This window comes from Gossypium hirsutum, chromosome D04, assembly GCF_007990345.1.
Source record: "Gossypium hirsutum isolate 1008001.06 chromosome D04, Gossypium_hirsutum_v2.1, whole genome shotgun sequence".
Taxonomy (NCBI): domain Eukaryota; kingdom Viridiplantae; phylum Streptophyta; class Magnoliopsida; order Malvales; family Malvaceae; genus Gossypium; species Gossypium hirsutum.
Genome location: NC_053440.1, coordinates 38,975,985 through 39,002,746, shown reverse-complemented (window position 1 = coordinate 39,002,746; position 26,762 = coordinate 38,975,985). Strand labels below are relative to the sequence as shown.

General features: G+C 31.5%; 2 long non-coding RNA genes across 4 annotated transcripts; one reads left to right on the top strand and one right to left on the bottom strand.

The window, feature by feature from the left end:
• The first annotated feature begins 8,864 nt into the window (after positions 1–8,864).
• Positions 8,865–12,404, top strand: LOC107920942 (uncharacterized). Of its 3 annotated transcripts, none has more exons than XR_001690830.2 (7): positions 8,865–9,610; positions 10,013–10,150; positions 10,260–10,295; positions 10,434–10,620; positions 11,102–11,148; positions 11,646–11,871; positions 12,075–12,404. It is a non-coding gene; the product is annotated as an uncharacterized lncRNA (long non-coding RNA). The 3 variants fall into 3 exon arrangements; XR_005912259.1 differs by having other exon boundaries at positions 8,913–9,610; positions 10,013–10,112; XR_005912260.1 differs by lacking the exon at positions 10,260–10,295 and having other exon boundaries at positions 8,952–9,610; positions 10,013–10,112.
• An 11,360-nt stretch (positions 12,405–23,764) lies between these two features.
• On the bottom strand, positions 23,765–25,659 carry LOC121216183 (uncharacterized). The gene is made up of 3 exons (XR_005912258.1): positions 25,414–25,659; positions 24,867–24,945; positions 23,765–24,063 (listed from the first exon to the last, which is right to left on the bottom strand). It is a non-coding gene; the product is annotated as an uncharacterized lncRNA (long non-coding RNA).
• Between the last annotated feature and the right edge of the window lie 1,103 nt (positions 25,660–26,762).

The window sequence follows — 26,762 nt, the reverse complement described above, 5'->3', positions numbered from 1 at the left end:
TTGGCTGGAAAAATAAACTTATCTATTCTTACCATCACGTCTTCAATTTTACCTTCCAGATGTACGTAAGACCGATCAGCTAGCTGCAGCATGACTACTGTGGGTCTTGCCTTCCCAGTTCCCAGCTTCCTGAAAATAGATAGAGGCATTAGATTTATACTTTCTCCTAAATCACATAACGCCTTACCAGCATAATGATTTCCAATTAATTATGGGATAGTGAAACTCCCTGGGTCCTTCAACTTTGGAGGTAATTTATTCATCAACATTGTTGTAACACCATATACCCGGCCTAGTCGCTAAGCCCAAATACGGGATGCCACACCACTGTCTCGTCTCATGTACATCAAATAGGAAACTAGATTCAAGCAAACCAACTTTCTGTTAACTCGTATAAGTTTTAAGTAATCCAATTAGTTAATTAACATTGTTACATGCAAATCATTCATTAATCGGTCATACATACAACTAGAATAATGCAAAAGGGCTATTTAGCAAAATTTCATAAAATTGTTCGTAGGTATCGATACTAACATTAAGGTATCTATATTTTCTTTAAGTGGTATCGAAAACACTAAGAAAAACGAAACCAAATGAGCATATTGTTTCTCGGCCAAACTCTCATTTGTCAAAAATTATCAGTATTTGCTAAAAATTATCGATACTTTAGTCTCGAGTATCGATACTAGAGATACAGTATCGATACCAAATCTCTATTCTGTTTTTCTGCACGTTTTTGCAACAGTTCGTTTTTCAGTGGTGACGAAACAGTGGTTTTGGGACCACAAGTTTTCACCGTGTTGGCTCGTAAATATTATATAAATAATATTTACGAAGTCGTTAGAGTCGTATTAAAATTTGGTTAAGAGATTTTAACGTTTAGATAATTAATTTAAGAAAAAGTACTAAATTGTAAAAATGCAAAACTTGTTAATTATTGCATTTGGATTATTTAATAGCCTAATTAATAAGTGTTGGAGGGATAATAAGGCAATTAGACCTTATATAAATTAAATGGACGGTCTAGTATGGTTTTAATGAAATTTTTCTTTATTTTAAAGGGTAAAATGGTAAATAAGTAATAAATAAACAAAAACAAAACATGAAATTTTCATCATCTTCCTTTGGAAATCTATAGTAATGGATTAAAATAATATTAAGATCATAATAATAATATGATTACTATTATTATTATTATTAAAAGCCATCATTGCTTGACATGGTTCGTTCACTATTAAGCTATTCACAACTCCCTACCTCCTTTTGGGATATATGATACACACGGCTTGTTATATTGTGAATAATGTGTCAACCAAGTCTACCTATAAGAGACCTTATGAACTATGGAATGGAAAGAAACTCACTCTAAATCACTTTACAATATGGGGTTGTCTACCACAAGTTCTGGATAATGATGCAAAGAAGTTGGATGCACAAACAGAATTGTACATGTTTGTAGGATATCTAAAAAGAACAAAGGGTGGATTATTCTACAATCTGAATAATAATACAATTAAAGTTTCTACTCATGCTAATTTCCTTGAGGAAACCTATATGGATAACTTTAAGTCTCGTAGTAAAGTGGTACTCGAGGAAGTTTTGGGAGTTCTATAATAGTTACCATGTTCAATTCTTGAGAAAGTTGTAGAAAGACCTACAACCAGTCAATGGCATAGGGGAATCCGTCGTAGTGGGAGAGTTTCTAAGAAATTAAAATTCTTCATTTATGATGGTAGAATTTATAATACGAAAACCAACCATGGGCTGAGCCGGGCTGAAGCAAAATTTTAGGCTCAAGCCCAACCCGAAAAATGAGCCTAAACTTTTTCCCAAGCCCAACCCAGATTAAAAATAATAAACACGAGCCTGACGTGCCTGTATTAATTTTTTTATATTATTTTTTGTATAAAAAATAAAATTATACCCTAATTAGATTAAAAATAGTGTTCCAATTTCCAAAGGAGAAATACCGCAACAAACAGGCCATGTTCATCATCAATGGCTCCCATTATTAAGATAAACAACCATAATTAACTCATTGATGTAAAGCATTCAACAAGTAATTAGTTGCAACAACCAACAAATAAATCATTACTGATTTGGTTGTGTAAGTGGGTTGTTTCGAGCCAAGCTTGGGCCAAAAAATTCATGTTTGAGGCCCGACCCGTTTAGAAAATGGGCCTGAATTTTTGTCCAAGCCTATTTTTCGAGCATATATTTTTTCCCAAACCCTTCCACTTTTCGGGTGAGCCTTTAGGCTTGAACGTGTAGCCCAACTCATGATCAGGTCTAATCACAAGTGTCTTCGATAATCAATCCAAGAGTTGATTGAATTTTCACTAACAATTCTTTAACAAATCACTCTTAAAAAGAAATGAAAACTAAAAAGAAGCCAAAAGAGTCTTGACGGCTCTCAAAAACTAAAAAGGAAACAAACACCAAAAGAGTATACAATTTAATGCAAAATCTAGCCTAAAGTATGCTATTTATAAGTGTTTATAGGGCCCTTTTAGGGTTACAAGTCATCTTGGGTCAAGAAGGGCTGATTTTGTGTTTGATTTTTGCTCCTTGTTTTGTCCTCATTTGCTTTTGATCCCATGTCCTAAGCTTAATTTAACCTACAATAGAACCATATAGCACTTGTAAAATTCTAATTAACTAAAACACATAAAATATAACAAAAACCTTATTAAAATGCTATAAATGCAATAATATATATGAAAATAATGAAAACTACACTAAATAACTCTAAATGTATGATATTTCACTTAAGAATCAACCAAAAACTAAATGAAAATTGCTTTTAAATATGTTATAATCAACATCGATAATGACAGTAGGAATGATTGCAAAGTAATAAGAAAGAAAAATAAGAACACACAGATTTTACGTGAAAAACCATTATTGGGAAAAAACATGGGTAAAGGACGAGAAATTTACTATGTTGAAAAACACACAATACAAGAGTTCGAATACATCTATTTGAGGGTTAAACAACCCTGTTATAATCAATTTCTAATAGAAGAAGTATAATCCTATATAGATTTAACTTGTACAGCATGGTTCGTACTACGATGGCTTAGCCCCCACACCCCCGGTTGTAATCCCAGTCTAGTTTCATGCTTAATGGGGATCTATGGGGACGACTATTTTATTTCTTGAACAAGTGACGAGATTTGTGTCACAAAATCTAACAATCTCCACCTTTGCACGAATTCTCAACAAATAAGTTCTCCATTTCTTTCATGAAACCCTTAAGGTTATTCTTCAAACATAAACATCGATCAAGTCCAAGCAATGCTAGAAATTGGCTATAGGAAGTGACTTAGTCATCATATCTACAGGTCTATCATGAGTGTAACTTTGGTCACAAAAATATCACCACAAGCAATAACATCACGTACAAAATGATACTGAACATCAATGTGCTTTGCCCTCTAATGAAACATTTGATCCTTCATAACGAAGATGGCACTTTAAGTATCACAAAACACTATATTGATATGAAGGTCTTTATTGAGTTCAACAAAGAGTCCCAACCAAATAGCTTCTTTACAAGCATCAGTAATAACCATGTACTCAACTTCAGTTGTAGACAAAGCAATTGTAGTCTACAAAGTGGCTTTCCAACTGATGACGCAACCTACAATAATAAAGACGTACTTTGTTAGAGACCTTCTTTTATTAAGGTCTCCAGCAAAATCAGAACCAGCGTACACAATGACTCCATCTTTAGTTCTTCCAAACTATAAGCAAAAATCAGTAATACCTCGTAAGTATGTGAAAATCCACTGAACTGCTTTCCAGTGTTCCTTATCGGGATTCACCATGTATTTAATAACTGCACTAATTGCATATGATAAATCTAGACGTAAGTAAACCATAGAATACATAAGAGATCCTACTGCACTAGAGTATGGAACATGTGACATGTAGTTGATCTTATCATCTGATTGCGGATACAAGGTTGATGAAAGTCTGAAGTGGGTGGCTAATGGAGTACTAACAGGCTTAGCACTCTACTTATTGAACCTGCAAAGAACTTTCTCATTGTACCTTTTTTGACTTAGGTATAATTTACATGCTTTTTTATCTTTAAGAATCTCCATCTTGGGTATCTTATTTGCTGCTCACAAATCTTTCATCTCAAATTTTTTACTAAGCTGAGCTTATACATTTCTTATCTTTCTTTTATCTTTGGTCGCTATCAACATGTCATCAACATAAAGGAGTAGATATACAAGTAATCACTACTCTTTTTTAAAATAAACACATCAAAACTATTTCTTTTGAAATCATGAATGGTCATAAATGAATCAAACCTTTTGTACCACTGCCTATGCGATTAATTCAGACCATAAAGAGACTTTTTTAGCAAGAAAACATAGTCCTCCCTCCCTAAGACTATGAAACCCTCTAGTTGTTGCATGTAAATATATTTTTCAAGTTCCCCATGCAAGAATGTTGTTTTCACATCTAACTGCTAAAGCTCTAAATCATACATGGCCACAATAGCAAGCAAGACTTGAAATAAACTATGCATAACAACTAGAGAAAACACATCTGTGAAGTCTACACCTGAAATCTAACTGTAACCTTTTACAACCAGTCTTGCTTTATACCTGGATTCTTAAACTCTTGGATTTCCTTATTTCTTTTTAAACACTCATTTACAACGAACAACCTTTTTACCCTTAGAAAGCTTCACTAGGTTCCATGTATTATTCTTATAAAGTGATTCCATCTCTTCTTGCATAGAAATCATCCACTTGGCTGAACCTTCACAACTAACTACCTCGAAATAAGTAGATGGATCTTGATTTGCATCTATATCTTTAGTCACATTTAAAGCATAAACAACTAAATCAGCCTCAGCAAACCTCTTTGGAGGTTTAATTTCTCTTCTAGGTATGTTGTTGGCAATAGAATATTGTGGTGCTAACTATGGTGAAGAAACAACTTTACTCTGAGTTTCTGTACTAACCTGAGGAGTAGACTCTATTATAGATCCTGGATCAATCTGAAGCTTCACCTGCTTCACATGTGTGTTTAATCTCTATTGGCCTTTATCTAAAAAGTCTTTAAAATATAAGTTATGCAGAATAGCAGTCACATAAAAAATAACGTCTCTACTAATTATAACTTTCCTAGTTTCAAGAAACCATAATTTATACCATTTAACACCAGCCTTATATCCAAGAAAAACACACTTAATATATCTAAGATCCAATTTGACATTATCAACATGAGCATACGCGGGACACCCAAAAATCTTCATATCAGAATAATCAACAGGATTAGTAGACCATACCTCTTATGGAGTATTTTTCTCAATGGTAATAAACGAAGACTGGTTAATCAGAAAACATGTTGTAGAGGTTACTTCAGCCTAGAACGACTTCGGTAAACAATCATTTGACAACATGCATCAAACCTTTTCCATTATTGTTCTATTTGTTCGTTCTGTAACACCATTTTACTATAGAGTATGGAGAATATTCAAGTGTTTCATGATCCCTTCAGATTTGCACAATGCATTAAACTCATCAGAAAAAATTCCACGCCATTATTGGTGCGAAGGTGTTTTATCTATTTTCTTGTCTACTTCTCGGTCATAGTCTTCCAATCTTTAAACGTGGGCAACACATTACTTTTATATTTTAGGAAAAATGCCCAAAATTTTTTGGGAAAATCATCAATGATCATCAACATATAATTAGCGTCACGCCTACAAGGCACTCTAGATGATCCCTAGAGATCAGAATGAATATAATATAGCGTTCCCTTCCTGTTATGGATTCCTCTAGTTAATCAACCTCTCTTTTACTCTCCAAAAATGTAGTGCTCATAGAACTTCAGTTTGCTAATGCATTGTCAATCAAGAAGTCCTCTTATGCTTAATTCTACTATGTCATTCTCACTCATATGCCCCATATGCATATGCCAAAGTCTATTAACATCATCAACTGACAAGGAAGAGGAAGCGATGGTTGCAACACCTATAAATGTTGAACCTTGCAAAACATATAACTTGGCAGTCCTCCGACCCCATAGATCCCCCTATTTTGCCGCTATTTTATTTCCTTAACAAAATGGGATTCGGGTCACACAACTCTAACAAAATATAGATATTATTGTACACAAAAATTTCAAGTCAAAAGTTGAATTCAAAATTTGGAGTCAAATTTTATTGACAACTTTAAAAAAAGTTACAATCCTTGGAAATTAAAAAAAATTCTCCTTTGATTCTTCTCTTCAGTTTGAGCTTTGATCCAAGGGTCATCTGACTTGATCTTGGATGGATGTAGATTGTTTCAAGTGTTAGGTTTACTTTCTCTAAAAACATGTTCGAACCTCCTTTCTTTAATTAATCTAGATTGAAAGGTAACTTTTTTCAAAAACAGTTTTTGACTCCCTCTTCACGATTGAACAAAATTGGAAGATGGCTTTTCTTCATAATTGATGAGGCGTTCTTTTGAATTTTTTTTGAGTTCTTCAGTTTCTTTAGAGATTTCTATGGAGATTTGTTGGACTTCTTGAACTTGTGTATGTGTAGAATGGCTTGGGGTAACCCCTTTTATAATGAAAATTACTTGAATAAAATGGAACTCTTCACTACACCAAAACAGGCTTTTAGTGGCATTTGGACAAAAAAACGCCGCTAAAGATCCATCATTAGCAGTGCTTTATGGAAAACGCCGCTAAAAATAAGCATTAGCTGTGTTTTCCAGAAAGCGTCGTAAAAAACCTAAGCCCAATGACGTCGTTTTCTGAGCTTTCGGGGATTTAGCGGCGTTTTTAAGAAAGCATCGCTAATGCTCAGGGCTTTAGTGGCGTTTTTGAGAAAGCGCCGCAAAAAAACCTAAGCCCAACGACGCTATTTTCTGAGCTTTCGGGGATTTAGCGGCGTTTTTAAGAAAGCGCCGCTAATGCTCAGGGCTTTAGCAGTGTTTTTGAGAAAGCGCCGCAAAAAAAAACTAAGCCCAATGATGCCGTTTTTTGAGCTTTGGGGATTTAGCGGCGTTTTTAAGAAAGCGGCGCTAATGCTCAGGGCTTTAGCGACGTTTTTGGGAAAGCGCCGCAAAAAAACCTAAGCCCAACGACGTCGTTTTCTAAGTTTTCGGGGATTTAGCGGCGTTTTTAAGAAAGCACCGCTAATGCTCAGGGCTTTAGCGGCGTTTTTGAGAAAGCGCTGCAAAAAAACCTAAGCCCAACGACGCCGTTTTTTGAGCTTTCGGGGATTTAGCGGCGTTTTTAAGAAAGTGCCGCTAATGCGTAGGGCTTTAGCGGCGTTTTTGGGAAAGCGCCGCAAAAAAATCTAAGCCCAACGACGTCGTTTTCTGAGCTTTTGGGGGATTTAGTGGCGTTTTTAAGAAAGGGCCACTAATGTTCAGGACTTTAGCGGTGTTTTTAAGAAAGCGCCGCAAAATAAACCTAAGCCCAAACGCCGTTTTCTGAGTTTTCGGGGACTTAGCGGCGTTTTTAATAAATTGTCTATTTAATTTATTTAATTGTTTATTTATTTAATTTTTCTATTTAATTTATGTAATTAATTCATTTATTTTAATTAAAAGTTAATTTATTTTTAATTGAATATTTGTTAAAAATGGATAATTTTGAAATAATGACACGTAGAAATAATTTGAAATAAAAAACATAGAAAAATATTTGTTAAAAATAGAAAAATTAAAATACTATTATTTAAAATAATTTTAAAACTTTTTGGGTGCATGATTGATTGATTTTTAATTTATATATAAAATAATTTCATATAGAATTGTAAAAGATACGATAGTATTAATTTTAAAATATTTAATTAATTATCATTATAGTTTTGGGTTTAATATATATGGTTTAGGGTATATGGTTAATTTAGGATTTAAGGCGGTTTAAGAGTTACAATTTTATGGTTTATAGATTATGGAATTAGGGATTATGGATTAGGGATTCTGGTTTAAGGGTTGTAATTTAAGGGTTAGGGGTTAGGATTAGGGGTTAGAGATTAAGAGTTAGGGATTTAAGGTTTATAAATTTAGTGTTAGGTTAGGGTTTAGGGTTTAGATTAATTAGTGTGTTCTAATTTGGGGTCGGGTTTAGGGTGTATGGTTTAGATTAATTAGTATTTTTTAATTTATATATTAATTAAGTTCTTATATAATTGTAAAAGAGGGGTTAGGGGTTTAGGGTTTATGTTTTATGATTCAAGGTTTAGGAGATAGGGGTTAAGGGTTTAGATTAATTGGTGTTTTTTAATTTATATATTAAATAATTTATTATATAATTGGAAAAGAGATAATATTAATTTTAATATATTAAAATTATGATTATAGTTTAAATTATATAAGAGATAATAGATCAAATTTATATATATTAAATGGTTTAGGATTTAAGGTTTACTCTAGATTTGTTAAATGATGAAATTTTATACAATTAATTATTGTTTTTATATTTAAAAATATTTAATCTAAATTTAGATTAAATGGTTTAAATCATTTGATATATTTAAATATTAGATTTAAAAAATTGAAAAATAAATAAATTAATGTAACAGATTGACAATAAAAGAGATAATATGAATTTTAATTTATTAAAATTATCATTAATATAATTTTTTAAAGTTTTTTTTCATATTTTAAAATTTTTTGTTTTTGTTTTTGTTTTCTTACATAAAAAATTATATAAAAATTTTAAAATTTATCTAATTCTTTTAAATATTACTTAAATTTTAAAAATTTATTTACTTAAAATTAATATGAATTATATAATAATTAAATATAAAATTGTAAAAAAAAAGTCAATCATTAACGGCGTTTTGACGAAAAACGCTGCAAATATGTATTGAATTTTTCAAAATGTGAAGTTTCACTGTAGAAATTTTATTTTATTTTTTAGTGGCGCTGTTTTATAAAAACGCCACAAATTTTATTTTACTTAAAAAAATTCACGCTGATTTTTTCCCAAATTTCCCCCTAAAATGGAGGCACCAAAGACGATTCATCTTCTTTGATGAGAGTAGCAGTGTGAGGAATGGGAATTCATCTTCTCATTTGTTGAAACCTGAATCTGGAGAGATATTGAATTTTGGTGAGAGTAAGAGAAGTGGGAATGGGAATTTGTTCACAGGAAACTCTCCGTTCGCCGTGGAGAACAAGAAGAGGTCGCCTAATTCAAGAGGGAGTAACGAAGAAGCTATGCTTTTGTTTACTTCAGGTGTAATTTTACCTTTATCTGGTGTGGTGAAATTAAGTGGGGTGCCGGGGATTCAGATCACTCTGATCTTGAAGCTTCCGTTGTTAAGGAGGCCGATAGTAGTCGAGTCGTAGAGCCTGAAAAGTGGCCTCAAAAATGGGGGAGAAAACCGGCTAACGGAAGAGAAGAGCCTCTAAATCATGTTGAAGCGGAGCGTCAAAGAAGGGAGAAGCTTAACCAGAAGCTTTTTGGTGTCTGTGACCCAGTATTTATGTTCTTGGATGATTGATTTTTATTTTGCAGGTGTGATTGTGTTCTATAAATTGGCCGTGGTTGAGGGAATGAGCATGAGAGCACTCATTGCTTACAGATTCATCTTCGCCACTGCTTGTATAACTCCACTTGTTTTCATCTTTGAAAGGTAACTTTCACAATTCCTCATATAATCTGTTTTTTTTACTGTATAGATTTTGATACCAGAATAATTTAAGAACTTAATCTTTGGTCAACCAACATAAACATAGTCAAACATGGTGGACACCGTCATACTAGCACCAAACATGCTTCTGTTGGCGATCAAGTCTTAGGCTCCTTGTTGGCTTTAGCTTCTTGCCTAGCATTTGCAATTTGGTACATAATTCATGTAATTTTTTTTATATAATCTTTTTTATTAGGTGCATTCAGTATGTGCATTATATATTTATTAGGTGTATATATATATATAAACCAAAGCTAGGGTTTATTTGTCAATGAAAAGAAGGGTTCATGCTTTTTTTGTTGTTGTTGATTAAGGGAAAGGGTTTTTTTATTTATTTATTTGCAGGCAGAGAATGGGTGGAGACTTGAATGAACTTAACATTAATGAACTGCAAGCTCTTGAAGCTAAAATGGATTCTTCTTTGCTAGCTATACGTGAGAGAAAGGTTTGAAATTATTGGAACTCTTTCTTTGTACCAAAAAGGTGTGTATATTGTGTGTATGTGTGCATTATTATATATATTGGGTTTTTGTTTCTTTCATAGTTGACATATATATATTTTTTCTTTCTGCTAATTTTAACTCCATTTCAGCCTCCATTGAAAAGACTTCTGACAATGTTTTTGGGGGTAAGTAATTATATGTAATTACATAAAGCTTAGACATAATAAACCCTAAAATCTAATTTAATTTATCTACAAAATCACTGCAACTGATGTTATAAATCAAATTACGAAACTAATTAATATGAATTGATTGTTTCACAGTACCATGTCATCAAAACTCGAACAGACACACACAAGAAAAAGATAAGTAAATTGAACAACTCAAATTATTAACCTCTTTGTTAAAAAAAGGGTTTTATTTGATTCAAAATTTGGAGAAATTTTATACCTTTTCTTGTTGCAGGTAAGGAATTTGGAGGAAAGACATGCAAATCTTGTCATGAACTTGGTAAGAATCTTTGGGGATTGAATTTCATAGTAATTTGTAATTTTCTTAATGTTATGATCATCCAATAGTTGAATGAAATGTAGGGTAAATTAAAAGCTTCATCATTTTATCTTCCTTTTCTACCTTGTTTTAAGATTCTTTGTTGCACTTAACGGCATGAAACCTTGCATTAGTAATTGTAATTGTTCATGGGTTAGAAAGACAAGTGCCAAAATAGGATTTGAGAAGTTTTAAACTATGATGCAAATATGATTAGGTTTATATGCATATAAATAGCATTCAGATAGGCTTTAGAAGAACAAATAGCAAAAGTCTTAACAAGATTGCAATGTCTCTGCTGATTGTTCTGTGGTGGATTATATGATAGGAAGTTGACGACAGCTGCATATGTTTAATATTTGAATACTCCTTTTTTCATCGAAGATGTTAGTATCTTGATTTCTATTTTCTTTTTCTAATATTTCATTGTTATCTATTACAGGATCAGATGCAATGGGTTGCATGGAAGAGGCTTTTAGCTTTTGAGAAGTAAGACGCACAGCATTTCTTCCCCACCCCCTTTTTTATGATTTAAATTTCAGCCATGGTAGAAGGTTCATCGAATTGGGCACTACCACTCTAGGAATTTACTATTTTTTAATTAAGAAAATATGATCTCTTGATTTATGGTACAAGAAATGGTTTCTTAATTTTAATTTCATTGTTTTTGGATATTGACATTTTTGGTTCTAATGAGTATAAATATCATATGAACTGGAATAAGTTGAGCAGTTACGTGGACTGCCATCAATATGCCCAACTCCAATATGCCATCAATATTGTTTTTCGTGTTCCAATGTTTGGAAGCCGAGTATTGGATTATAGCTTGACTTTTATAAATTATATGACAAAATAATGTTTCTGGTGCATATTTTGGATCTCAAGCACTTTGGTGTGAAGTGAATTCATACAATAAGATTTCAGTTTAAATCCGAATGCAATTGTTTATTATTGTTAATGGATATGTCTTGTTTTTCCGTGAACAGCATGGGAGCTTTTCTTCTTAGTGCGGGAACTAAAGGTATATAAATAGATTTCTGCCGTTCATAGCTCCGTTGATTGGTGTAGTTTCTCGTTCTGTCTGCTACACTTGCATATTCCTTTGTTCTCTTCAAAACTTCAGCAAAACAGTATAGTTTACCTAATTCACGGGTAATGATACATCAGCCTCTTGGTGGAGCTGAAGGAGGTCAAACTGATATTGATATTCAGGTATTATGCTTTTTTTTCTCAACAAGCCTTGTGTTTAAATTTTGTACTTCCTTCCTTACCCTCTATATGAATATTAAACATGATTCTCAGGCAAATGAAATGTTGCATCACAAGGCTGACTTAAATTTAAACACTTTCCTGACACACGCTGCATTATTGTTGAAGTCAGCATGTTTTGTTTTGTTTTGTTTTTGCCATTACAGCTGCTGTAGTTATGTAAAGAGAATGGGGCCTGTCAATAATAATGAGCATGTAGGCACTAAATCTGCAGTTCAAATTCGAAGCCATGCTCAAAAGTTTTTCTCTAAGTCTCATTGCTTTGAGTTCATTGCAAGATTTTCTTGATTAAGTAGATGTATTATATCTTTTATTACCAAGGTTTACTTGATTAAGAAAATGCTTTGTATTTTTTATTACCTTGCAATGTGTATAGTCATAGGTAGTTAGTCTATTTCTCATATGTATTATTTATTTTAGTTTTGATTCTAAATTTTTATTTTTTACTTTAATATTTACGACAACTTGAGTTCTAACTTTTGGATTTTAATTGTGTTATTAATTTATTATTTTAAATTCTAAAACTAAATTAATTAATTTTTATATTTAGTTTTAAAGTTAAAATTTTCATAGCAAATTTAATTTAAATAATATTTTTTAATTATCCTTAAAAGTACATTTAAAGTTCAAATTTAAAAAATAAAACATAATATAATATTTATCATAGAAATAAATATTATTTGATTAAAATAATTGTTTTAAATGTTATGTTTTTAGCGGCGTTTTTGCGAAAAGCATCGCTAAAGGTCCTGATCTTTAACGGCGTTTGTGGGAAAAGTGTCGCTAAAGGTCCTGATCTATAGCAGCGTTTATGAAAAAGCGTCGCTAAAGTTCCTAACCTATAGCGGCGTTTGTGGGGAAAGCGTCGCTAAAGATCATGATCTATAGCAGTGTTTATTTCTAAAAACGCAAATTTAATTTAAATAATATTTTTTAACTATCCTGAAAAGTATATTTCAAGTTCAAATTTAAAAAATAAAACATAATATAATATTTATCATAAAAATAAATATTATTTGATTAAAATAAATTTTTTAAATTTATGTTTTTAGTGGCGTTATTGCGAGAAGCGTCGGTAAAGGTCCTGATCTTTAGCGGTGTTTGTGGGAAAAGTGCCGCTAAAGGTCTTGATCTATAGCGGCGTTTGTGGAAAAGCGACGCTAAAGGTCCTAACCTATAGCGGCGTTTGTGGGGAAAGCGCCGCTAAAGGTCATGATCTATAGCGGCGTTTATTTCTAAAAATGCCGCAAACGTTTGCGGCGTTGACAACAGCGGTGTTTTTTGCGGCGCTTTCAAAAACGCTGCAAATACTTTTAGCGGCGTTAAAAAGTGCCGCTAAAGGCATAAAAAACGCCGCTAAAAACTTATTTTGGTGTAGTTCTTGTGGAATTTAGTACTTCATTTGATAGTTATACAATCATTTTAAACTCTTTTATTTGTTATTAATCTCTTATTAATTTAATTAATTAGAGAGAAAATCATCAGTTAATATTATCACCTAATTATTTATTTTTAATTAGTGTTCATATAAATTTCATTATTTATCTCTTAATTAATTTAAATTAATTAGAGAAAAATGATCATGACATAGTATGTGATATCATCATGTTTACCATGGTAACTTTGGTTTTGAGCCACTGTAATTTTTGACTTGACACATGACACTTCTCTAGTTGGTCTTAAAATATAATGATGAGCACTCATCATATCCCACACTTAAACTTTTGCTTGTCTTCAAGAAAAACAAGACCCTGAATTGGAATGGAATTGTAAACTAAAGAAATTCCTAACTTAAATTGATAATTGGAAATATCAATATATACAGTAAGATCTCATAAACAAGCTTTCGTGAATAAAGTCAAAATCTTGAATGAAAAACAAGATATAACAATAATAGTGACTCATGTAATTAGGAAGAATTAGTAGCAATAGACTTCCATGCTCATGTGGGATTATCCTTGCAAACAATGTGTAATGCATAAGAAATTTTAGGCTAATCAAGAGAATATGATAGAGTTTAATATGCTTTCTAAGGTCACTTAGGTTTTTAATGTAACGAGACTAAGGTCTGGATCTAGGACAAAATTTCTAAACATTTAAAACTAAACAAAATAAAGCACTTTTCAAATAAACTTTTAAACACTTGTGCTTTCAATTCTTTTTTTTCCCTTAAACACTTTATTAACGAATTTAGGGTAAGTACCTTTCAACGCTAATGTAGATGACGACCCAAGCTCCTACCTTGAATTACTCAGTTAAACACACTTAAATATTATTTGGTTGTTCTAATTGTAACACCTTACACCCGACCTTGTTGACAAGTCCGGATCTAGGACATCACATTTATTGCCGGAGCAAATTTGACAATATTTAAGCATAAGATTGAAGCTAAAAACAAGCAAGCATGGCATACTATCAATGAGTAATTAGAATGTTATAATCATGTAATAAATTTTAATGTGGCCCACATACAAAAGCTCGGGGTCAAGGTTGGTTTAAAGCGGAGCCAGGTTGTGAATCCTAGGCTAAAATCCAGGACTATGTCTCAAGAAAGTGAAGTCATGTCTCAAGACATGCAATCCATGTATCCATGTATCCAAAGTTTTCCCACGCACATTGTTCTCACCTTTATCGACGAGGCATCAAATATGAGTAAGTTGTTAACTAATTTATTTATTTTATTCGATTAATTTTTCCTATTGATCTCTGATTCCCATAGGAAAACTTTTAAGGACTTATATTTTTCTTCTTAGCATCGAACTTATATTTTGTGAGAAGGGGAGGATGTGATTTTGGTTATTTGGAAATCTCTAGTAATGGATTAAAGTAATTTTAAGATCACAATAATAATAATAATAATAATAATAATAATATTATTATTATTATTATTATTATTATTATTAAAAACCACCACTGTCATTTTATTTATTTATTTAAATGGTTCTGGTTTTCGATTCATTGCACTCCACATTCCTTAACTCTTTCTTTCTTTCTTACTCACTCTTCCCGCGCTTTCTATCTGTGTACACATGTTTTGTGTATATATATTAATTATGCCATCATTGGGTAATAACCATTACAGGAATGAGATTAAGAACTTAAATTCTTAACAGCTGTTCACTAACCAATTAGTGTTTGGAATGATACGAGTCATGGAAATTTGTCACACGAAATATCATCTATTAGTGACATGGAATTGCTTCACCAAGTTGTTGCCAATAGTATATAAGTTGTTGCAGATTTTTGCACTGATTCTCGATAGTTCCAAAGTGGTGTGGGAAATGTTGAGATGTTAAGATCATTTTTTAGATGATTAGGAAACGAATTTAGATGAAGTTAAGTCGATTTCAATCTACCTAACATGTATATTAAATGTTTTATTAGATATTTAGAAAATTTTTAGGCTAATTTGGTTGTTAATTGTCGTGCTAAATTTCTAATTTGAAGCTGTCGAAACTTTCAGAGTGAAGGGCAAGGTGATTGCATGAGAAAGAGTGATCATTTTTAGGCATTGAACGCTTAAGAAACTTCAGTTTATGGATCTTTGCATTCTAGATTTTGTGTAGTAATTGATGTAATATTACTTTCTTAATGATATATGATGCTTTATTTTAAATTTTTATTTTTATTAAATGATAAAAATGCTTGGTAAAACTAGTGGGAAATTCTTCAGAATAGTTTGTATGCCGTAGAGTGTAGGGGTCCCCCATCATTGTGTGTTATTCATTGTGTGGACTGCCTTGAGCGTCTAAGAATATTTTCATTGTTGCGCTTTTGGTGTTCGGTTGGTTATTGATTAAGTCACATTTATTGCACACTGGTGTATTATCATTGTTGGCGTTTTTGCCATTTTCATTGATCAATTGGTGTTTGGTTGGGCACTCATATGTCCGAATATTTTTCCATCTTGTGCTACCGGGAATATTGATTCAATGGTCTTGTCTTGTTATTGAATGCTATTGGTACCTATTGGACGTTTTGAGAATGATATTATTTCATAGTTATTTTATTTTTAATTTTGAAAATTTTAGAATTTGAATATTTTCACATAGTTATTATTATTTTTAGAATACATTGAATCACCACTGAGCAATTTCCCCTTGTGCAGGTCAAAGATAATTTGGGAAGGAATTCGTTGGTAACAAATTATCTCAAGTTTTCGCACCTTTTATTTTCGTAAGGACTATATTATATTTAATTTTTTTAACTAACATTGATAAGGACAATATAAAATGATCAAAAAGCAAAAAGAAAGAAAAAATAAGAACACACAGATTTTACGTAGAAATCCTTTCGGGAAAAAACCATGGGTAGAGAAGAAGAAAATTCACTAATGTTAAAATTCAAATGATACAAGAGTTTAGACTACATCTATTTATAGGTTGAAAAACCTTATTCTAATCAATGTTAAATAGATAAAGTGTAGTAAGGTTGAAAAACCCTATTCTAATTAATGTAAAATAAAAGAAGTATAGTTCTATATGGATTTTACTTTTATTTTATTTTACCACTATATTTTATTTTAACAAGGATTCGAGTCCCTCAACTCTAACAACCTCCACCTTGACACGAATTCTCAACGAACAAGTTCTTCACCACGAACTCTCAACAAACAAGCTCTCTACCTCTTCCATGAAACCTCTTAAGGGACGTTTTTCAACAATGAACACCAACCAAGTCTAAGTAATGCTCAAAATTGGTTATAAGAAGTGACCTAGTCATCATATCTGCAGGATTTTCATGAGCACTAACTTTGCTCACAATAATATTTTCACGAGGAATAATATCACACAAAAAATGATATTGAACATCAATGTGCTTTGTTCTCTCATGAAAAATTTAAACCTTCGTAAGGAAGATGGCACTCTGATTGTCACAAAACACTGTACTCATTTGAAGGTCTTTACTGAGTGCACCAAAAAGTCCCTTTAATCAAATAGCTTCTTTACAAGTCTCAGTAATCGCCATGTACTCAGCTTCAATAGTAGACAAAGCAACTGTAGTTTGCAAAGTGACTTTCCAATTGATTGCGCAACCCACAATTGTAAAGATATACCCTGTGAGACATTTTCTTTTATCAAGGTCTCCAGCAAAATCAAAATCAACATACCTAATGATTACATCCCTAGTTCTTCCAAACTATAAGCAAACATTAGTAGTACCTCGTAAGTATATGAAAATCCACTAAACTACATTCCAGTGTTCTTTACCGGGATTTACCATGTATCTACTAACTGCATATGACAAATGTAGACGTGAGCAAACCATAGCATACATGAGAGATCCCACTGCACTAAAGCATGAAACATGTGACATGTAGTTAATCTCATCATCTAATTACGGAGACAAATCCTATGAAAATTTGAAAGGGACTGCTAATGGAGTACTAACAGGCTTAGCATTCTGCATATTGAACCTGCAAAGAACTTTCTCAATGTACCATTTCTGACTTAGGTACAAATTACATGATTTTCTATCTCTGAGACTCTCCATCCCGAGCATATTCTTTACTGCTCCCAAATCCTTCATCTCAAATTCTTTACTAAGCTGGGCTTTAACCTTTCTTATCTCTTCTTTGTCTTTGGCTACTATTAACATGTCATCAACATAGAGGAGTAGATACACAAAACAACCATCACTGTTTCTCTTAAAATAAACACAAGTATCGAAGCTACTTCCTTTGAAATCATGATTAGTCATAAAAGAATCAAACCTCTTGTACCACATTGGTGACTGTTTCAAGCCATAATGAGACTTTTTCAGCAAGAAAACAGAGCCATCCTTTTGAGACTGTAAAACCCTCTAGTTGTTACATGTAAATATCTTCCTCAAGTTCTCCATGTAATAACATTTTTTTTACATCTAACTACTCAAGCTCCAAATCATACATGGGCACAATACCTAGCAAGGCTCGAATAGAACTATGCTTCACAACTGGAGAAAATACATCTGTGAAGTCTACACCTGGAATTTGGTTGTAACCTTTTACAACCAGCCTTGGTTTATATTTTGGTTCTTCAACTCCTAGAGTTCCTTCTTTCTTTTTGAACACCCATTTATAAGGAACAACTTTTTTACCTTTGGGAAGCTTCACTAGATCCCATGTTCTGTTCTAATGGAGCGATTTCATCTCTTCTTACATGGCAATCATCCACTTTCCTAAATCTTCACAACTAACTACCTCGGAATAAGTAGATGGTTGTTGATTTGCATCTATATCTTTAGCCACATTAAAGCATGAGCAACTAGATCAGCCTCGGTGTACCTCTTTAGAGGTTTCATTTCTCTTCTAGGTTTGTTCTTGGAAATAAAATATTGTAGTAAAGAAGCAACTCTACTGTGAGTTTTTGTACTAACTTAAGAAGTAGACTCTATGGTAGATCCTGGATCAATCTGAAACTCCACCTACTTTTGCTGATCTTTATTGGAAGAGTCTTTAATAGGTAAGTTAGGTAGTATAGCAGTTTCATAAAAAATAACATTTTTGTTAATCACAACATTTCTATTTTCAGGACACCATAATGTATACTCTTTAACACTAGCCTTATAACCAAGAAAAACACATTTAATGGATCTAGGTTCCAATTTTTCATTATCAACATGAGCATACACAGGATACCCAAAAATCTTTAAATCAAAATAATCAATAGGATTACCAAACCATACCTCTTGTGGTGTCTATTTCTAAATGGAAATGGACGTAAATCGGTTAATCAAAAAACAAGCAGTAGAGACAACTTCAGCCCAAAATGACTTCGGTAAACAATCATTCAACAACATACATCGAACCTTTTCCATGATTGTTCTATTCATCCGTTCTACAACGCCATTTTACCGTGGAGTATGACGAACTCTCAAGTGTCTAACGATTCCTTCTGATTTGCACAATATATTAAACTCATCAAAATAAAATTCCAAGCCATTATCTGTGCTAAAAAGTTTTATCTATTTTCTTGTCTGCTTCTCGATCATAGTTTTCCAATCTTTAAATGTGGGCAACACATCATTTTTTTGCTTTAGGAAAAATGCCAAAAATTTTATAGAAAAAACATCAATAATCGTCAACATATAATTAGAGTTACGCCTACAAGGCACTCTAGATGATCCCTAGAGATCAGAATGAATATAATATGGCATTCCCTTCATGTTATAGATTCCTCTGGTGAATCAAACTCTCTTTTTACTTCCCAAAAATGCAGTGCTCATAGAACTTTAGTTTGCTAATGCATTGTCTATTAAGAATTCCGCTTTTGCTTAATTCTATCATGTTGTTCTCACTCTTATGCCCTAGACACATATGCCAAAGTCTAGTAACATCATCATCTGACAAGAAAAAGGAAGCGACGGCTACATCACCAATAATAGTAGAACCTTGCAAAACATATAACTTGGGGAACCGTTGCTAATCTTCAAAACCCTACTTTCAGCTGTGTACGTGTACCCTTTTAAATCAAGAGTACTCAATGAAATAAAATTCATCTTCAATTCTGGTACATTTCGTATGCCACTAAGTGTTCTGACGACTCCATCGAACATCTTAATTTTTATCGTGCAAATACCTGCGATTTTACATGAAGCATTATTTCCTATCAAAACAACACCTTCAGACACTGTTTCATATGTTGTAAACCAATCCCGATTAGGACTCATATGAAAGGTGCAACTAGAACTGAGGATCCACTCCTCGCTCACTTTAGAGTTGTCAGCAGAAGCAACTAGGAGTTCACCATCGTTGTGGTCTTGTACAACATCAGTATCACCGGATTATTCTGGTTATTTTCCCTTTTGATTCACAGCCTCCCTTTTGATCTGGTTTTGTAACTTATAGCACTTAGATTTGATGTGTCATTTCTTCTTGCAAAAGTTACAAGTTTTACCTCTGTTTGAATATCTCGATCTACCTTTAGATTTACTATGAGGATTTTGTTCATGTGTCCTCCTACAATTATCATTAGTATTTCGTTCTTGTCTCCTATGAATAATGAGATTCTCTCCCTAAAAGTCCGATTCAACCGCAAGATGTTTCATCTTGTCATACGAGGTTAATGAAGCATAGAATTCATCAACTGTGAAAGATTCACGGATATACAAAATCGTATCTCTAAAGGTTGAATAAGATGGTGGCAATGAACAAAGTAAAATTAACCATAAATCTTCTTTATAATACTGAACCTCTATAGCCTCTAGGTTTAAGAGAATTTTTTTTAAACATAGTTAACTGTTCGTACACAGATGCAACTTCCTCCAAACGATTAGCATAAAGACGTTGCTTCATATGCAAATTCCTAGTTAGGGTTTTTGACATGCATAGTTGTTGCAGCTTTGCCCATAATGTAGCAGCAATTTTCTCCTTCATCACGTCCTATAGAATTTCATTCGAAAAATACAGATGTAATAACGTTAAAGCCTTTCAATCTTTACGCTTCTTCTCTTCTTCCGTCAATGTCGAATGCATCTTATCTATCCCTAGTAGGGCATCCTCCAAATCCATTTCTGCAAGAACTGCCTGTATCTTTATCTGCCATAACGTGAATCTAGTGTTGTAATCTAATAATGGAATATCATACTTCAATGTCACAATTACCGTGATCGAGACAAGCAAACCGAAAAGCTCTTGATACCAATTTGTTGAAATAACATTGATAATGACAATATAGAATAACCGCAAAAAAAAAAGAAAGAAAAATAAGAACACACAGATTTTATGTGGAAACCCTTTTGGGAAAAAACCATGGGCAAAAGATAATAAAATTCACTAATGTTGAAATTTGAATGATACAAGAGGAGTTTAGACTACATCTATTTATAGGTTGAAAAACCTTATTCTAATCAAGGTATAGTAAAAGAAGTATAGTTGTAATATCCCGAAAATTACTACTGTAATACCCCAAAAATTACTACAGTAAGAAAGTAGGTATCCTTGATAGTAAAATAAGGAAATAAAGTGACAAAAAGGGAAATTTTGAGTTATGGCAACATTGGGAATTATATTATGACATATTAATTCAAGAAAGAATTAAATCGCAAATGGGAGAAAATTTTGTTGCCCAAGAGTAAATACTCAAAATTTGAGGAGTTAAAGTGTAAATACGAAAAATTTGAAGGACCAATAGTGTAAATATTTTAAGGGTGGAATAATCTAGAAACTAAGGAAAATGGATGAATTAGGACCAAATTGAAAAGGTGAAGATTTTTGAGGGACTAAATCACAATTTTACCAAATTAAGTGATGACTCAATGATGGAATTTTTAAAGATTATAAAGGGAAAAATGGTCAATTAGAAGAGAGAGAAATCTAGAATATAATGATGATGTTGGAGATATTTTATATTAATTAAATAAATAAATATTAGTTTATTAATATTTTAATTTGATTTTTAATTGATATTTTATTATTTTATTAGTATTTTATTTAGTATATATAAAAAAAAGGAAGATGAAGAATCATCCATTTCACCATATTTCCATGCAACTAACGTGAGAAGAGAGGGGAAGAAAGAAAGTTTTGCTTTCTTTACAATTTGGTCCTTCCACAAAAAATTTACCATTTTCACCTAGAAATCAAAAGAATTTCCATAGCTTTCAAGAGAGAAGAGTAACAAAGAGACAATGGGGAGATAGAATATCAAGTTAGATTCAAGAAATAGAAGCTGGAGAAGAGAGAAAATCAAGTTAAAGATTGAAATCAATAGTACAATGTAAGAACATCAAGATTTCAATATATTTTTAACTTTGATATTATTGAAAAAGCATGGAAATAATGTTATAGTAGAGTTTTCCTATATAAGGTCTTATGTTCTTGATATATTAGCGAAGAAAAATAAGTGAAAGTGATGGGAAATATTATAGAGAAAGGGAATAAGGGAGTTATACACCTAGTAATCAACATTTTGCACTAAAACAGTTTTGGACAGCAGCACTAGTCTAAATTTGAAAAATCACCGTAAATCGTGAAAATTGAATTAGAGGATGAAAAAAATATGTAATTAAATATTATTTATCCTAGTTTCTCATAGAAGAAACGGTGTAAGCAATGGAATTGTAAATCATGAGTTATAATAAAATATTGTGAGATAACAGAATGATTTCAGGTTCCCCTGTTCTGACTTTGAAAAATCATAAAAAATTGGATAAAAATTATTAGGGGCTAAAATTTATATTTTTAAAATATTTAATGAGTCTAGTTTCAATAGAAATAGACTAGGACATTATCCGAATCTTGTACGATGAGATAATTAATTTTTAGTGAAGAAGGGTCAAAACTGTCAGACAGCAGAATAGGGATGAATTTAAAGAATAAACTGTAATTTTTGGCTAAACTAAAAATTCTAAAAATTTTATGGTAATAATATATGTGAGTCTAGTTTCAGAAAAAAATTGCGGATCTTAATTCGGAGTTCTGTAGCTCAAGATATAAATAATTTTGTTACAATGACCCAAGTGGACAATTTTGAATGAACAAATAAATAAATAGTGAAATTATAGATAATGTTACATATAAGCATGTTATATACATTAAGGATGTGGAATGGAGAGGAGGAGGAGGAAAATATATGATTATTCAACTAGCATTAGTTTTCATTAAAAATAGCTAATTTACATGTTTTAGGTTCAGGGACTAAATTAAATAAAAGTAATATTTTAAGGGTAAATTTGTAAAAATGTCAAAAAGTGACCAAATTGCATGAAATGAATTGTTTTATTATTTAAATTAATAAATTTAATTAAATATTAATTTATATCAAGATTGAGTGGAAATTCAAGGAAAATAGAAAATTACCAAAATGTCCCTGAATTTTGGTATTTCTGCAATTTAGCTTGGTAAGTTCGTGTAACTTGAATTATATTCTTAGATGATTGAAATATATATATTGGATTGAGAAATTGATTTGAATTGTGAACATTAGAAATTGTGAATTGAATGAAATGGAAATGAAACTTTGAATTACATGTGTAAATATCGGGTCTCGTAGGCCCTATTTGTTATGAATGTAATATTTCGAGGATATGTTGTAAAGAATTATAAAAGAACGTTAATAATTTAAAAGTTTTAATTCGGATGAAATTTTGTAACTCAGTTTAATACATATGCAAATGTATGTCTTCTAGTAATGCCTCGTACCCTATTCCGGCATCGAATACAGGTAAGGGGTGTTACAATGTGACATCGCCAGATTCAGTCATAACGTTTAGACCGGGTTTGGGGTGTTACAATAGTTCTATATAGATTTTACTTTTATTTTATTTTAAAAAGGATTCGATTCACTCAACTCTAATAGTTTTATTAAGGCATATACATAAGACCATTTATAATTTTGGATATTTTATTCAATTTAATTGGTTTACGTAGACTTAATGGCCACACATGCTTATAAGAGCTATTCGATTTAATTGGTTTACGTAGACTTAATGGCCACAGATGCTTATAAGAGCTAATGATTTATTCTTTTGATTATCAAATTATAATGATTTAATAAATACATATTTTAAAAAAGAATATTTATTTTTCCTAACACAATTAAATTTTACGTTTTGGTAAATCATTAAAATTTATAAATGTGATTGCATGCTCAATGATATATTTTGTTATGTGCAACAACTGATGGAATGGGTTGCTTCGACGACCACTGTGACGCTTCGAATCCGACCGAGTTTTGGAGGCGGGCTTAGAGTGTTTCAGTAGAAATGTAGAAAATGATATTTCAATGCATGTAATTAATGTTTTTATGCTCCTAAACATGTCCAATGTGGAACCAATTTATTCCACACATATTTGACATGGAAACAAGTGCAAAATATAAGATTTCATAGCATTCAACTCAATGCATCACAATATCATTAGTCAAGTATTTAAAATATGTAAAAACATATCCTAAGCATAACAAATACTTTATCAAGATTCTTAATAAAAGTGTCTGAGAGACCCATAAGGTAACCAACAAATACCAAGTGACCAAAACATCCATAATAACATCTAAGTCATTTAGACTAAAAAAAACCCCTAAAAACCTAGGTACATTCCATTTATTCCACTAAAATATAAAATAAGCATTACAAATCAAGTGACCGGTTGAGATATTAAGCTTTGGGTGCTAAAGAGATATGCCACAACAACTTGAAAATTACTTCAACCACCTGTGCACGAAAATAAACAATCCAGACGCTGAATAATGAAATTCAGAGGTGCTAACATCACCAAGTTCAAAATATAAAAGCATTAACCAATAAAACATGTTAAATTACAAAGTAATAATAACTAGCATATTATGTATTCAACATTGTAACATCAAATAACTTCATAAGAGCAAAATTCACCTTAATAAAACAAAATATCAATTCATCTTGAATTCACTAGCCATGAATAGGCTTAACATAAAAATTTTCCATATTTCTCATTCAACCACAACTCTTGTTCAGGGCATCAATAAAATCTAAAATTTATAATAGAATTACAGCCCCTATTAATCAAATATGGATTCAAGATCGAATACATGGAAAATACCTTAACACTCCACAGTGATCTACACAAGAGTCAAATGGGCATAAATGCTTCGATACGTGTGAACATGTTTTCCCTAACACTCCATAAAGATGCACACAAGTGTCAAGATGTATATACGCGAACAAGCACCCAAAAAAATTCACACAAGTGTCAAATGCTCCCACCAACATATTATACACAACTTATGACATGCCAACTAGACCTAAATTTTATTTAATATGTTTAATAAAGAATTTTAGATCAACACATGTTAAGGAACATACTTCATTATAATTAATCAACATAAATCATCATGCAACAACCCCAATTAAACCACCAAATATGAAAATATCACATCAATGTAATTCAACATACATCAACAAACCATTAGTAGCAAAATCTTAAACTTAATAACTTAATAAACTTATATAATAAATTGGAATAAGTTAGCACAAACCAAACTATCATGCCTCAACCACTTTTTCCTTCCCCTTGGCCTTTCATGTCTTGACTACTTTCTTGACTACAACATTCAACTGAAACAGTAAATTAGGGTTAGGAACGTAATAATAAAGTATTAAAAACACTTAATTTATCAATGCCATTTTATTTGATTTGATACTTTTATCACTTCTATTGAAAACTCATGAGAACTCTACTCAAACCCAATCAAACCTGAAATCTAACATTAGGAACACCATTAGTGACTTCTGAGCTTCCAAAACCAACAACTAATTCCCCTTCTCTCTCTAAAACGTTCTAAGCACCCAACAATGACAACTCAAGAAATCTTTAACCAAACTCTATTTTAATTTGATCTTTAGCTAATCCACTCCATTCTAAACTCATTTCTAACAAGAAAATAATAAAAAATACAATAAGAAACTAATAATTGAAGTTGTCTCTCTATCTTGAAAAATGCTTAAAATGGAGAAAAATGAAAATAAAAAAACAATCAAATTACAATAGTTTAAAATCATGAATCGATATTAGAAAAAAATTACCTTACTGGAAAATCGAAATCAATCAAAGAAATAAAAAGAGTTCTTCCTTTCTCTTCCTCCAAAAACTAATGTGAACTAGAGGGAATAAAAGAAAATGTTTAAAATTTGAGCTTTAAATCTTGTTTCTATGAAATAATTTTATATAAATCAACTTGTCAAAGTTGAATCTTGAAAATGAGATCAAAGATTGATGGAAAATTTGAGAGAAAAACTTGACAGAAATTAGAGAATTTGGAGTATCTTTTCTGTTGGTTTCGTGAAAATGAAACTAGAAAATTGTTCCCTCCAACCATATTTTTGAAATAGGTTATTTGTTGTCATTGGCTTGGGAAAATAACAACATAAAGACCTCTAACTCTCTAAATCATAGTTTTAAATATTCACACATTAACCCCTCAAAATTTTCTAACTTCATAATTTAACCCATAGCCCATAATTTCTAAATTCTCTAATTTAATTACTTAACAAATATATTTTATGTCTAATTAATAATTAGTAAAACTCTAATATACTATCGTGTCCACTCCTAAAAACCCTTCGGTTTAACTTCCTAGAATGATTTGGTTTAAGAAATCCAACTCGAAATCGAAATTTTGAACACCGACAAAAAAATAGGTCATTGCACTAATAACTATATTAGTGAAATATATTAGGAAACACCTAACCTTTCAACGCAAAGATAAATGACAATCCAAGCTCTTGCACCAATCACTTAGATGGGCCTCTAGCTTTGATTCATAATATGCCAACGGAATAATCCGGCACTTCTCATTATTTATTAATTCACACCAATCCTATTTACCCAAAATCTACACTTTGAGCTCACATAATAAATCCAGATTTAATATAACATTTAATACTTCAACTTGACAATATTTCTTAAAATGGTACCTAGATTTTTTTGGTCTAATTTGATATTTAAACTTGACATTTTTTTCCTAATTTGGTATTTGAACATAAAATGTATTCCTAATTTGGTACTTAATATTTTTTTAGGTCTAATTTAGTACCTGAACTTGATATTTTTCCTAATTTGGTACCTAATCTTTTTCTTGGTTCGATTTGGTACTTGAACTTGTCAAATGTTATACAAATTACTTTAATATACTAAAAATGTTATTTTTATAAGGTAGCGAAAATGTTATTTTTATATGATCGACATGTGAGAGATGATGTGAATTTTTTTTTTGTAGTTTAAATGTTCAGTTACTTTTATTTTTATTTATTTATTTTATTAATTTAAAATAATAATTTTATTTTATTTTGAGTTTTTAAAACTCTTGTCTTCTTATTCAATATTAATTTATTTTTTAACACAATTTTCCTTGAATACTAACGATATTTTTGTG